This window comes from Urocitellus parryii, chromosome 1 (assembly GCF_045843805.1).
Source record: "Urocitellus parryii isolate mUroPar1 chromosome 1, mUroPar1.hap1, whole genome shotgun sequence".
NCBI classification, from domain to species: Eukaryota; Metazoa; Chordata; class Mammalia; order Rodentia; family Sciuridae; genus Urocitellus; species Urocitellus parryii.
In genome coordinates, this window is record NC_135531.1 from 139,564,175 (window position 1) to 139,578,860 (window position 14,686).

Below are 14,686 nucleotides of genomic sequence, written 5' to 3' on the forward strand. Positions count from 1 at the left end.
GGCAGATCTACAGGCTACTTATTTTGGTTTGGCCTCAGAGGCTTGGTTGTTTTTTTTTTTTTTTTTTTGGTTTTTCAATATTAGAATGAGATGGCAAGATTTTAAAATTGGATTTTTTTTCATATGGAAATATGAATAGCTGGTGTCTCTTGAAAACCAAACCACTTGAGGTCACTGGTCTGCATTCACCCTTAACAGAGATCTGTGAGTAATAGGTAGATTCTGCCCTGCTTTAAGTACGTCAAAAATTCTCTGCTTCTCTGTGGTCCTCATCTTGACCCCATTGATAATCCTAGCCCTCTTTACACTTTGTGACCCAATAGTTTGTAACCCCTCATCCAGGTTGACATCTTTATTTCAGAAATAAGAGCACTAAGGTTCAGAGAGGGTCTGTGATTTACCCAAGGTCATACAGCCTCCCCCATGGACAGATTAGTGTCTGTTCACATAATGCAATTTGAGGGGTGATAGAAAACACTTATCCATTCTTCCCTACTTCTCAGTGAAAAATTTACTTTCCATTCCATCTGTACATTAATAGTCTTCAATAGGCTCAAGAAAGAGAAGTGTTTGGCCATACTGCGGTTCTGGCCTCCTTCAAAATGCATCTCATTTTTCACAGCCTCTGCTTACTCATAAAGCTACCATCACTCTGACTCCCAGAACCCATTCGGCCACACAGGCAGGCCAGATGGTGTCACCGCTGGGAGTGGAGGCAGCAGAGCAAGGAGCCTGGAATCCCCAGCTCTCTTGCATGCTTACAGTGCCTGGGTCTGAGCCTCCTCACCTGGCAAAGGGTGGTCATGACCTCAGGAGGTGGTTGCAAAGAAATAAAGCATTGAGTGCTTTATTGCAGTAATACTAACACTGGTCGGAATAGCAACTTGAAGTTGGAAGTGACTATTGTAGAGAGACTGAGCTGAAGGTGTCCCGGGAGATCACCCTGCCCAGCTGGCTCATTTTTATGGATCAGGTTACAACATGTGCTCATGGTAAAAATCTAAGAGTAGAGAAGAGAACAAGGTAAATGTAAAAGCCGTTCTCTCTATTGCCACCTCTATTTCAGACTTATTTCCCCAGAGGTAATAACAACTACGGTTCTTGAGGTTCTTCCAGAAATGTATATGCAATGATTTGCATATCCATCATAAAGAACTTGCATCCTACATTTTGATACAAATGTAATCAGACTCCTCATGATGTTCTGATACTTGCATTTTTATTTAACAATCTGTGGTAGAGCTCCTTGCATGTCAACACACGTGAGTGTCTCTCATTTTCAATGCCTGCTTATTTCCCAGGAAGCTGATACAATTGCTCACAGGTCAGTAAACTTACTCTGTGAAAAGGCCAGATCATCAATATTTAGGCTTTGTGGGTCACAGGACCTCTATGCTAACTCTTCTTGCTCCTCCTCTTTTTAATGATGGTTTAAAAATGTAAATATTTATTTTTTAGTTTTCTGTGGACACAACATCTTTTTTTTTAAATTTTTTTATTAGTTGCTCAAAACATTACAATGATCTTGACATATCATACATTTGATCCAAATGGGGTACATAATCTTATTTTTCCACGTGTACAGATTGCAGGATCACATTGGTTATACAGCCATGTTACCATTCTTAATTCACACTCCATACAAAACCATGCATGATGGTAGCTGGTTTATACCTGGGCCTTTGTTTGACAGGTGGTTGCTATAAATCATGATGCAGGGAACATTTCTGTGTGGCATTTTTAGGGTTATTTGGAGTCTGTGGGATGAATTCACAAAGGTGGAATTATTAGGACACACTTTTTAATCACAGCAGGTATTGCTTGAAGTTACTCCTTTGTAAATGGGATAAGTCCAAGTGAGGAGAAGAGTCCCCAATTCCTCAGGAAGTCAGAGGTAAGAACAGGGCTGGAACCTCCCTTCCCAGCTCTTAATTGGGGCTCTCCCCACTTTCCTGCAGATGTATCCTTGGCCAATGGCTCACATGCAACTTGTTTTGAGATACAGAGTTAAAAAGACTCAAGTTCTTTCAAGTCCAGAGGGAGAGACAGCAGAGTCACAGAACCCAAGAACCTTGGTGCAGCCAGACTATTTTCTTTTCTGACCTCATTTCTGCTTCTTGCAGCTGCTCCTGCTTTAGACCAGCTCCTTGCTATGATGCAGGGCTGTCCCTGAGGACTGCCCACAGTTTCAGGGACAATTTGTGGCATCTGCATGACAAGAAAGGGAGGCAGACTGTGTCACAAAGGTGGCTTCTTGCTGCAATTGATAGAAAATCCTGACATGTCAAATTTAAATAAAAAAAAAAAAACCTTTTTTTTTTCTCTGACACCTAACTGTAAGGTGAGAGGTAGGGGAGTCTCTAAGCCATATACCATCCATGGCTGGGTGATGTGCCATGGACCCCAAGTCTTTCCATTTGCTATTTCCATCCATAGCATTTGCTTCACCTGTGAACGAGAAGTAGGATGATAGATCTAATTCTAAGTGTCACACATGGAACCAATAACAGTTATGGCTTCTTTTTAGGAGAGAGGAGACTTTTTCTTATTGGCCAGGATTTGGTTGCATGCCAGTTGTTTTTAAGGAGGGTGGGAGCTGGGTGCATTGGAGCATGCCTGCAATTCCAGTGGCTGGGGAGGCTGAGGCAGGTGCATTGCAAGTTCAAAGCCAGCCTCAGCGATTGAGTGAGACCCTAAGTAACATAGTGAGATCTATCATAAAATTAAATATGAAAAAAAGGGGCTGGGGATGTGGGTCAGTGGTTGTCTTTGGGTTCAATCCCTGATACTCCCCAATAAAGGTGGGGGGGTTGAGGGTGGATGGGAATACCATTACTGGCTTATTTGTGGTTGAACGGATATGGGGGCGTCCATCACGAGATTCATTGCCGAGCGTTTGTTCCTTAAATGGGTTCTGGAAACTTGTGGGGAATGGTTTAGGTTGGCCTGTTTTGGGTCACTTGCGTACTTCTTGGACTGATCCCTGCAGCCATTGAAATGGGGCATTAGAGTCACCCAGCTTGGATGGGCACCTGCGCCTTGATAAATGGAGTATAGCTCAGGAAGATGCCAAGCTGTGAGAATGGAGGGGGAGGTGTGGAGACTGCTTCTCAGAGAAGGGCACCCCTATTTATGTCCAATACACCCTTCAGAAGATCTCAGGTCTTGGGAGGCAGCCACCTAAGCAGAGGAGACCACTGGAGTCAAGTCAGATGTCTGAGACTATCATCCTGCCTCTGCTACCCACAGGCTGGATTCTGTTTCTGTGCCCAAGTCTGCAAGGGGAATAATGATGTCAATCTCACAGGTGCCTGGTAAGCATCAGGAGGAAATGGAGACAAGAAAGAGAGGGTGCCTTAGAGATTGTGGCCTAGTGAGGGATGCTGGCTGGTCCCAGGGAGGTTCTAGACAGCAGCAGAACAGGCTCACTCTCTTTGTCTAGTCTCCATGTGTTTAGCAGCCAAGCTCATGGGCAGGAGTAGACTTGGAGGAGGGGCCCCAGAAAGGACAGGGATAGCAGAGATGCTGCTGCAGAGGTGCGTCCCTCTGCAGCCATCCTGCCATCCTTCTCGACTTTTCCCCTCCTGACATCTCTGAATTCTGTTCAGAGACCCAAGAGACCAGAGGAGAGGTTCCTGGCAGAGTGTCCTCTTATCCTTCCTTTTTAAATGATGGCTTTGCTAGTAGCGAAAAGATTTATTCCACCAGACTCTGCTTTTGACCTTCTCTCTTCTGAATCTTTGAAATGTATTTGGAACATAATTGAAGAGTTCAAACAATTCCGCAGCCTGTTTATCTCATTCATTCTCCATGCCCATTCCGCTCAGCAAACACTTGCTGGGGAGCCGAGCCAGGGGTTGGACGTTGCGGAGGTGAGAACATGGAAACACCTCTTAGCCTGTGGAGCTCTCGTTGTAGCAATGTCAGCGAGCAGAAGGCCACTGCTGTTCCCCTTCTTTCTGCCACAGCACTCAATGCGTTGCCTGGGGACTTGGACAAGCTTTTTGGAGCTGGTGTCTGAGAAGGGACAAGTGAAAAAGAAATACCAAGAGCTAAGACAACTAATGAGAGGGAAATGTGGGCCCAATGTTCTCTCCCCACAAGGTTTCATGGAAAATGGCAGCCAATCCTAAATGAACCACCCGGTAGCTGTGTAATCCCTGGCAGAATTCCCTGGCTCTCTGTCACTCATCTGCAAAATGGAGACAGCATGAACCTCTCTCATAAGGTCATTATGAAGATGAAATAGGTCCTCTGAGGACACACTGATGGGGGAGGACATCAACTCTGAGGTCAGGCTGCTGTGTTCGCCTCCTCTATCTGCCTCTCTCTAGCATTGTGACACTGAGCATTTTGGTTTACTTTTCTGTGCCTCAGTTCCCTGGTCTGTACAACCGGAACAATGATAATGTTTACCTCATGGGACTGTTTTAAGGATGAGATAAACCATGCAAAGTCTTTGGTCCAAGACTAGCATCTAGGAGTGCTGAACAAAATTTTATCACTTTGTCTACTTGAAAGTGTATCTTTTCCTTCAAGATCATTTTAGAAATGGTCCATAAATCTACTCATTTTGCTGTTTAGAGGAAGACCATTTAGAGAAGGTCATCATTCATACTTGGGTCTTTGTAAGATGAACCTGGGAATCGTGCTGTCACCCTGGACTCATCTTACACTGGCCACGTTAAATTCGAGCTTGTTTCTCACATTGGACTAGGGCTACTGCAAGCCCCAGACTAGGCAGGACAAGGCTTTGGCAATGGCACTCACAGGGCTTATGGAGGGAGGTAATACATGCACATTTAACTATAGACAGCAATGAAATGGGCTTTGGGATTACCCAATGGCGGGCAGCAAAAATCCATATCATTTCACCCACAGCAATTTTAACTGGTTGTGGGGCTTTGGGCACCTTGCTAGACCTCTCTGTGCTTCTGTTCCCACCTGCATTTTTTTTTCTTCTTTTAAGAGGGAATATTATATTAGACGTCCCAAATTGGTACTCGCAAATGGTTGTTTGGACCACAATGGGTTTTACACATTTGAATTATAGTTGTCCACATTTAAAGCCTCGGAGATTTTGTAGAATACTCTAGAAAATCAGATTTTTAGAAAGCATGGGGCAACTTGGGAAGAGAAGCTGCGGTTGAGTAGCAACTTCCTACCACTTGAAAGGGGACATGTGTGTCTTTAAGGGCCTTCCACTCCCATTGGGTTTTGCTGCCTGGATCCTGTTAGCATTTGAGTTTGTGACCCCTGGAGCAGGTCATCTCATCAGCAGCAGTTTTGTTCCTCAGGAGACGATAGTGCAAAGGTTACGGCATTCTTTGAGCCAAAGAGGAAATGTAGCCAGATTGATATTTTGACACAGAGATATGCCAAGCAGAGGTGGGACTTGAAAACAGGTCTCAGTTCCTTGTCCATCATTTTCCTCTGTCACCCTTTCTCCTGGACCTAGAGCATGCTGTTGACTCTCTTGATCATGGTGACATCAGTAATAGCTGTCATTTACTGAGCATTTGGTACGACTTAGGTACCTTCCTGTTATTCAATTATTTTGAGCTTTTAGCATTAAATATCCCCATTCGATAGAAGAGGAGATAGAGATTCAGAGAAGCTAAGGAATTTGTGGCTACCCATTTCCTAAGTAGTAATACCAAGGTCTGAATTCAGATCTACCTGACATCAAATCCCCAGTCCTTAACTGTAGGTGTCATGAAATTGCAGAGACGGGGCCAAGTGCTTGTCCAATTAAGTAAGATTGATATATGAATTTAGAAGGATAGATTTTACATCTGATATAGATGCTCATTTCACATGCTGTAAGCACGGGACCCCTCTGAATACACAAATCATTAAAAGTGATGCTCTTAGCAATATGTACACAGAGGAGGAGTGAGAGCCCTTCAGGGAGGTCAGGGGTTATCATTGTTATGAGAAGAGGAGGCTCCAGCTGTCAGGCTGGATATGGTGACAAAGTAATATTGCTTCCAATGTCAGGGAGAGGTGAAGACGTAGCTGAGCCGCACATCATTTGCACAATCCTTGGGCAGTGTTCTCAGCACAGTTTGATTCTGTAACCTCCTGTGAGATCAGCCTGGCTCGCTCTGCTTGAACACCACACATTTATAGGATCTTAGTTTGGAAGACACTAGGAGTCATCTGGACCCATTATTTTCTGGGAATCTTTTCTGTATAAGCCCCAACATGCAGTTTCTGCCCTATGCTTGAAAATTTTCCAGGGATGGCCAACTCAGAACTCTGTGAAACAATCTTTTCTGTATTTGTTAGAAATTTCTTTGTATCAAATTCAAATTTCTATTCTTTTTAATGGGTTGTTCTCTGGGAGGATGTGGAGCATTTCTTCTGTCTATATCAACTCTTTAAGTTGTATTTTTAGTAAATTTGGCATCACTAGGCTCTTGTTTCTCTTTGGCCATAAATATCTGCATTGGACTAAACTGTGCTACCTAGAGGAGTTTTGAGATTTCTTACCATTTCTGCCGGTTTTTCTCCAGCTGCCCACATCCGTTTCTAGTCTTCTCTGACCTGTTCTCTTCCCTGGAATATCCACTCTTTGGGCTACTTTACATGGGCTCATGTCGGTGGGAGCCATATTGGGCTAGGCCAGTGGGAAGCCAGAAGGTGACTGGAAGGTAGGAAGAGAAACAGCCCTGGTGTTTGCCCAACTCCTTTCCTACCTCAGTATGACACTGGTAGTGATGCATCCCTCCATCTATGTGGATTCCTGCTGTGTGAATCTGGCTGTCACTGGATTCTGATTACATTTTGGCCTTGGGAGTTCATGGCTTTTTCCTGCTGCTAGTCTCTGAGTGTCTCAGTATCCCTTCTCTGTCCTTTAACCTTAAGTATGCTGTAGCTCCTTTATGAAAGTCTCTTCATTTGTACACCACTGTGCCAAATTCTATTTTCCTCTGTGATCCTGAACTGACGGACTGTCCTCACTTTCTACTGCTAAATTTGCTCACGTGTGCTCTGTGGTTATTATTATATTTTTAAATTACAAACATTTCTTAAAACATTCTTATGCTATCAGGTCCTAACACCATTGTCAAGACCACTGTATGTGCTATTAGCCAGTGGCACACATTGTGGGTTCACCCTGAACTTGTGGTTAACTAAAATTGTTAGTTCATGTTTATGAGCTCAGAGGTTAGACCTGTTTTTGGAAAAGGTTACCTGGGTTTAAGTGCTGCTTCCATGTTAAATAATATGTATCTTCAAGATACCTGCCTCTTTTTGTCTGTATTTCTTTGGTGTGCAAAATGGGATGATAATAGTATTCATCTCAAAAGAATTACTACGAGATTTAAGTGAATTAATGTACATAAAGCCCTTAGAACAATGCCAGATACATGGTAAGCCTTCAATAAATGTGGCCTTCCTTATCAAGATAATTATGTCTTACATACGCATGTAACATTTTGATCTAAATGCATTGTTTTTCCTTTTTGTTCTTGCTTTTTGACTCTTCTTTACCAGTGGGTAATTCTGAATGCCATTGGTTTTATAATCTTGAGGGTATCCCCTAAAACCTTGTGTCTTACATGTGGGACACAGACCAGCAGCATGAGCATCACCTGGAAATCTATAAGAAATCTGAAATTCTGTACCCCATTCTAGACCTACTGAATCAGAGCTAGCAAGGTCACAGGTGATTGCAGCGCGCATGGACGTTTAAGAAGTGCTTGTCTACCACACCTATAGAGTCCATTGCTCTCAGCTAGGATGGAGAACGCTTTCCGCCTCTGAGAGTAAGATACCCATTGCTCATGTTGAAGGTCACCATATATACTGCTGCTGCCACTAAGCCAAGTGCAGCCATGCTTTCCAGAGCCAAATGTCTAGGGAAGAAAATCTGGATCAGTGTTTTCTACTTCTGGGATCTGGAGTCAGATTGACCAGGTTTTAAAATAGGTCTACATAGACAGATATCCACCTCTATATCTATATATACTGTACAGGTTCTATATATACTATAGATGGTATACAGCAGCTACCTGGATATGATATCTATCCACAAATACAGTATCTGCCTAGATACACATAATGATGTATAAATGTATACATGAGAAATAAATTTTCTGTGAAGATTTACTCTAGAGGATGAAATGAGAACCCATAGAAAGCATTTACTACATAGTATATCTCACGAAACATTTGCATTCTTTTTTCTTTCCATGAGTCATGATTCATACCCAAATGGCAAACATTCATCAGGGGCAAAACTCTCTTTGACATGCCAGGAACACATGCTTCAAACAGATTGGGAAGATTGGGTTTATTTGAAGCTGCAGTGAGTGAGTTCCTCATGGTGCTATGAAAGCCTCTGCTCATTTCTTTGGCATGTTTCTGAATATAGCTTATATTTGACTAGATAATTGCAAATGGAAGTATGGTATGATTAAGAAGTAAAGAAGATTACTGGTGTATAAATTTTAATTGGGCACCGCAGGCATATATTGTATACATATAAGTGTTTGTAATGTGGCTAAAGAGCAGTTAAGGTTGCTGGTTAATTTTGACACTAATGGAAATGTACCAATAATAGAGGAAGTGAGATAGCTTTCTGTGATCAATAGCTGAAAAATGTTAATTTCAGGTTCACCCTAAGGCAGATCAGGGGGCACTGTGAGGCTGACCTATCTTTTCTCCAGAAGTGTGGCTCTGGAGTCAAGCTGTCCGGAGTCAAACGCCAGCTCTGTCACTAACTACTGTGACACTTGAGATGTTACCCCCACATTTTACTGGGCCAGAGTTTTCTCATTTAGAAGATGTGCAAGATAATATTTTCATCTGAGGCATGGATTTCTGAAGATCAGGCCTGCTTCGGAATTCACATATTTCAAAATCCATTCTCCCCCTGGGACTGACAAAGGAAGGGGGTAGGTATTTGTCTTTGAGCTAAAATGGCACTACGGATCTTTTGAGATTTAAGAAAGAACATAAACATAATTTATAAATCCTTCGGTTCATAAAATTTAAAATTATGTGATATTTGCCCAACATGGGAGACATTATATTATGGTTTGCAGATAAAGTGAGAATTTTTTATCACAGTATTTCAAATTTATATAAAATGTGCCTGTCCTGCACCAGACTCTTCAGGCTTTGAGAAGTAAATGCATCATGTGTGTAAAATACATGTTGTCTTGTGTTATGGTTTGTATCTTACGTAGTCCCCAAAGGCCATGTCGTACAGTCTTGGTCCCCAGTGGATGGTGCTTTTGGAATGACTGAAACATCAAGAGGCGGGGCCTGGTTGGAGGGAATAGGTTATCGTGAGTCATGCCTTCAAAGGGTTTATTTTGTTCCTGGCTCTTTCCTCTCTCTGACTGCTTCCTGCTGCCATGAGGTGAGCAGTTTTGTTCCACCATGCCCTGCCACCATGATATTCAGTCTCACTACAGGCCCAGAAACAATGGATCCAGTAGAGTATAAACTGAAACCTTGACCCCAAATAAATCTTTCCTTCTTTAAGTTGTTTTCCTAAAGTATTTTGTCACAGTGACAGAGAGCCAACTAACATGCTTGCCTATGATATTAACAGCTATCCATGCCATGTTTATTGAGTGCCACCATGTGCTGAATGCGTCAGCCATTTTATGTCCTTTACTGTTCACAACAACCTAATAAATTGAGTCTAATAGTTATTTATTGTCGTGTAATAAATCACCCCAAAACTTAGAAGCATAAAATAGCAAGTTTCTACCATCTCATAATTTCTGAAGTCCAGAAAACCAGGAAGGCTCAGCTGATTGGTTATGGCTTAGGGTCTCTCCTGAGGTCATGGCCAAGCCATTTGTTGAAACTATAGTCATCCGAAGGCACAAATGGGGCTGGAGGATCTACCTCCAAACTCTTACCATGTGGTTTTCCAAAGATATCAGTTCTCACTGATTGTTGAGAGAAGGATTCAGTTTCTCACTACTTGGGCCAAATGGCTACTTAAAATATGGCGGCCGGATTTTTTCAGAGCAAGAGGATAGAAAGGAAGCAAGTGAGATGGTGTCCAGGATGGAAGCCGCCATCTTTTATAACCAGTTTTTTGAGGTAGTATCTCCCACTTCTGCATGTTCTTGATTACATTAAACAATGCTTACATAATATGAGGGGCCACACCAGGGTGTGAATGCCAGGAGGCAGATATTGGGGCCATCTTTGAGGGTAGCTCCCTCAGATGCCATTACCCTCTCCTTCCACATGAGAAAACTGAGGCATAGAGAGCTTGCACAAATAATCTAGGGTTATACATTAAATTTAAAAACAAATCAGATTTCAAATTTAGGTGGTTCAGTGTCCCCCTATGCTTAACCACAACACTGTTCTGTCTATGGAGTAGGTAGCATATCAACATGAGCTATAATTGTGGTTATTTCATTCCCGGCAACCAGTCTGCAAATACATAACACTCGTCTTGAACTGCATTTTAAATTACTACCCCTGTTAAAAGCAAGAGTTCTATAGAGGACTTGTTTCTTTAGCCTGGTCTGAGAAAATTCAATTCAAAAACAGAAATATTTCAATTCCAAAATGCACTTAAGATGCCCAGGTTACTGGACACCCTAGCTTGGCAGCATAGTACACTGGAGCATGTCCGTTGTTTACTGTTTTGATTAGGAGGCTGACCAGGAGCTACAGCTGGGTCACTGCTCAGCGTCACAAGAGAGTATTGTACTGCATATTAGTAGCCTGAGATAACATCAAAATTCAAGGTACCATTTCTACTGAATGCTCATCATTCTTGCACCATCAGTAACAATTGAAAAATCATAACTGGGACCATCTGTACTGACATTCAGAAAACTATCTGTTGTCTGTGTGGAGTCGTGTTGGGGTGACTAGATAAGCAAAGCTTCCTGCCCTCTGAACTTCCAGAGCACTACCACCTTTTCTAGTGTTGTCTGTCTGTCTGTCTCTCTTTCACCCCCCCCCACTTAATAATTTTTTCTGTGATTTGCTTTTCTTCATGTATTTTTTTCCTCCACTCCATATGGCAAACTCATCTTGGGTGGATTTCTGTCCTGTTCTTTGTTGAGTCTGCCTAGTATCTGGCAGAGTTAATGGTCACATAAGGGAAATCCTCAACTAACATGACTAGTGAACACGATAGAAAGTTATCAAAGAAACCCAAGGCAGTGTGTGCTGAAATGGCAAAGCACATAGCAGAGACAGTCTTTGATGTCTAAAAGGCAGAGTTTGGATTTCCCTCTTGAAATGCATTTCTTTTCTGAGGCTGCACGTTCGCACTACCTCTGAAGCATGCCCTCCTTTTATCTAGACATGACACACTCTTCTGTGAAAACCCCCCGGTTCCCTGACCCACCTGTACCTCACATTCCCACAATAGCCCAGGTGTTCTTGAGTGTCTGTTCCGTCCGTGTAATGGCTTTGAAATGGGTCTTCCCTCAGTATCCTGCAGAAGAGCCTTCAAGTTTTGAGATCTGCGGTGCCATTGAAAAGCCTTTACCAACCTCTTTCCTGGAGGTAAATGGACATCCGTGTCAGAGAACCAAGGCTGTGGATTCTTTTTTTAAATTTATTTTTATTTTTATTTTTTAGTATTTGGCGAACACAACATCTTTGTTTGTATGTGGTGCTGAGGATCGAACCCGGGTCGCACACATGCCAGGCCAGCGCGCTACCGCTTGAGCCACATCCCCAGCCCCAAGGCTGTGGATTCTATCTGCACTTATTAGTGCAGAGTTAAAGACAATGGTTTCACTCCCTCCCCCATTTCAAAGTTAAATCACTCTTAATTTCCTCCTTCTTTGGCTTACCTTTGATTCAGCATGAGGTTCCAAATTCAGGCCATTGCTTACAGGGTCTTGGAAACCATCAAAATTCTCACTTAGTTTTCCCTGCCTCCTCATCTCCTCTCCCTTAGAAAAGTCAAATCGCACTGTTTCATTCACCACTTTGATTTCTTTCTCCTCTAATGCTCCCAGAGGGTCACTACTCCCTGTCAAGTCAGTCTTCTTCTCAAAGGTGATTTTCTTTCTTTCTTTTTTTTTTTTTTTTTTGGTCAATGATGTCTTCCCTTAGGAGCCAGAGAACCCCACAAAGCAACATGAGCAAGGACTTCAGTGCTTGTTCCTTGGTGTGGCTTTCTTTTCCGGCGTTGGTCAAGTCTCAGTGCCCAGTGATGGCATTCCAAATGGGTGAGTTCCTTGAGCATGTCAAGCCCACTAAGTTCAGAGACTACAAAACAATCAAAATGGAATGGGGATCCATCCCATTGTTCCTTGCTGCGTCGCTTGGAGGGGACAATCACATTAGTGCAACTCAAGGGAACTAGACCTTGGCCTTTTCAAAATGTTTACTTTCAAAATGTGGGTAGTGTGGTGGGAAATGGGGACCATATGGAGAATCAGCCGCCAGGGACTCTGTTCTGGCTATAGGATGTGACCTTTGTATTTGTCTCATCTGTGAACTAGGAAGCTCCAATGTCGGCATGAACAAATACATATTCCACCATGAGCAATCCAAGGAATGGTTTTAGGAACCATGAACTGTCCCCTGATGTCCTCTCTGACCTCACATCCCCCAACTTCCCATCATCTCTGTTCCATTCAGCATGTAAGTTCCCCCAAGTGCCACTCTTGTCCTTCTTGTCCCTGGGCCTTTGTGCTCTTTCTTGCTCACCCTTGAGATCTTTTAAACTTTAGATGTCATTTTTTTTTTTCTGGAAAGCTTTCCATACCCCCACGTCTGGTCTAGGGATCCCTTTTATGGGCTTGTGACATTCTCTGTGAATGTCTCCATTCCCACTCTTTGTCATCACTTCTTTCCTTGTCTCTGTCTCTATTTACACTGAGAGTGGATGCCAAGTCTTACAAACACCCACGTTCCCGGTCTTAGCAAGAGCAACAATTATAACGAATTATTACTGATTGTGAATTCTGTACTGAGCTTTGATTCTAAATATTTTATATCTATGGCTTCAATTAGAGCTCAACTCTTTGAAGTAGAAACTATTTTTAATCCATTTTACAGGTGGAGAGACACAGGCTTAGAGAAGTTGTGTTATTTGTCCAGAGTCACTTACCTAGAAAGAGATAGAGGGGATTCATGCACCAGAATTTTTGTCTGTTTCCACATGTGATGTGGCTCACATAATATCCTCAGGGATGAAATAGCCATGAAGTATGCGCTTGGGAAATTCATGGTCTAAGGTGGGCGCAGTTGTGCACGCCTGCAATCCTAGCCACTTGGGAGACTGAGGCAGGGGTACCACAAGTTAGAGGTCAGCCTGGGCAACTTAATGAGATGCTCTCTCAAAATTTAAAAGGTAGGGGGAGGGTAGAGGGGATGTAGCTCCGTAGAATGCCCCGGGGTTCAATCCGAGTACAGCCAAAAAAAAGAAAAAGGAAAAAAAAAATTCTGAAAATAAAGGGAGTGGGAAGAAACATTTGGACAGATGAGAATGTTCATGGCCTTGATGGTGGTAATGAATTTTGGGTATATACTTATGTCCAGATTCATCAAGTTGGAGTCATTCATTATGTATAGCTTTTACATGTCAGTCCATACTTCAATTAATTTTTGTTGTTGTTGTTTTAAGAAATAGATGATCTGACTGGGAAAAGAGACAGAAACACACATTATCTCAGGGCCAGGAGAGAGTCTGCTCACCTTTTAGCCTTGCAGTCCAGCTAACTTCTCATACCCCCCAACTTATGCACCTATGATTTCTGTGACTGTTCTTCTAGTTAGGATCACAGAAGCAGGGCTGCTATAGCCCATTCCGACTAGAAACAGGTTTCTTGAGTGGGATGAGGAGGAACTCACATGCACTGAGCATCTGTGGGGCAAGTCTCAACCTGTGGGCTCCCTGTTACTCCTCTGAGGGGCTCTGCAGTAGCTGATGTGGTCCAGATTTTAAGACAAGGAACATGAAGCTGTTAAAAGAAAACCAACTTGTCTAAGATCTCTCAGGCAACAGAGGGTCTGGTCTGTCCTCAGAGTTAGGTTCCTCCGATTACAAAATCAACTGAGGGGATAGGATGGCAAGTAAAGAATACTGGTCCCTAGTAATTTCTGTCACCCCTGCTCCTGCCATCCTTACTGCCTGAAGTTCTCACCATGCAATGGGTTTGGTTTTGGGGTGTCTTTTTTTTTATAGCTTACTGTTTCTTGGATACAATGCCAAGAACTCAGTACCTTGTCCGTGACTTAAAGCAGATAGATGTGAAAAGGGCCTGAGTCTTTAGGAAACCCCTGTGGAGATGAGGACAGGCATTCCATGCAATTGTCCTCTAAATCTCTTTTGTTGGTGTGGCAAACCCTCAGAATTAAGAAATCCTGCCTGCTGCCCCCTCCACCCTTCCCGAGTCCCATCCCTGTTTCAGAATTCCCCTTTTCCATATGCCCCAGATATCCTCTATGGCTATCTAGTAGCTGACATTGACCAGGAAAGCCTAATATTATGGAGTTAGATATTGTAGAGAGTTCAAACCTGTGGTCTTCTACTTGACAAAATGTGGCCCAAGGCAGTTACCTGTGTATACAGCCACATACAAGAGAAGAACTCTTCCCAGCATCTGATCCCCTCTCCCAGACACATGATGGGACTAAAGTCGAGGACAGACCTTACCCTCTGCTACCTGTGAGTTAATTTTTGAAGGGCTTCATGCATCTTATCTCTAAAACACCAGCTACTCCA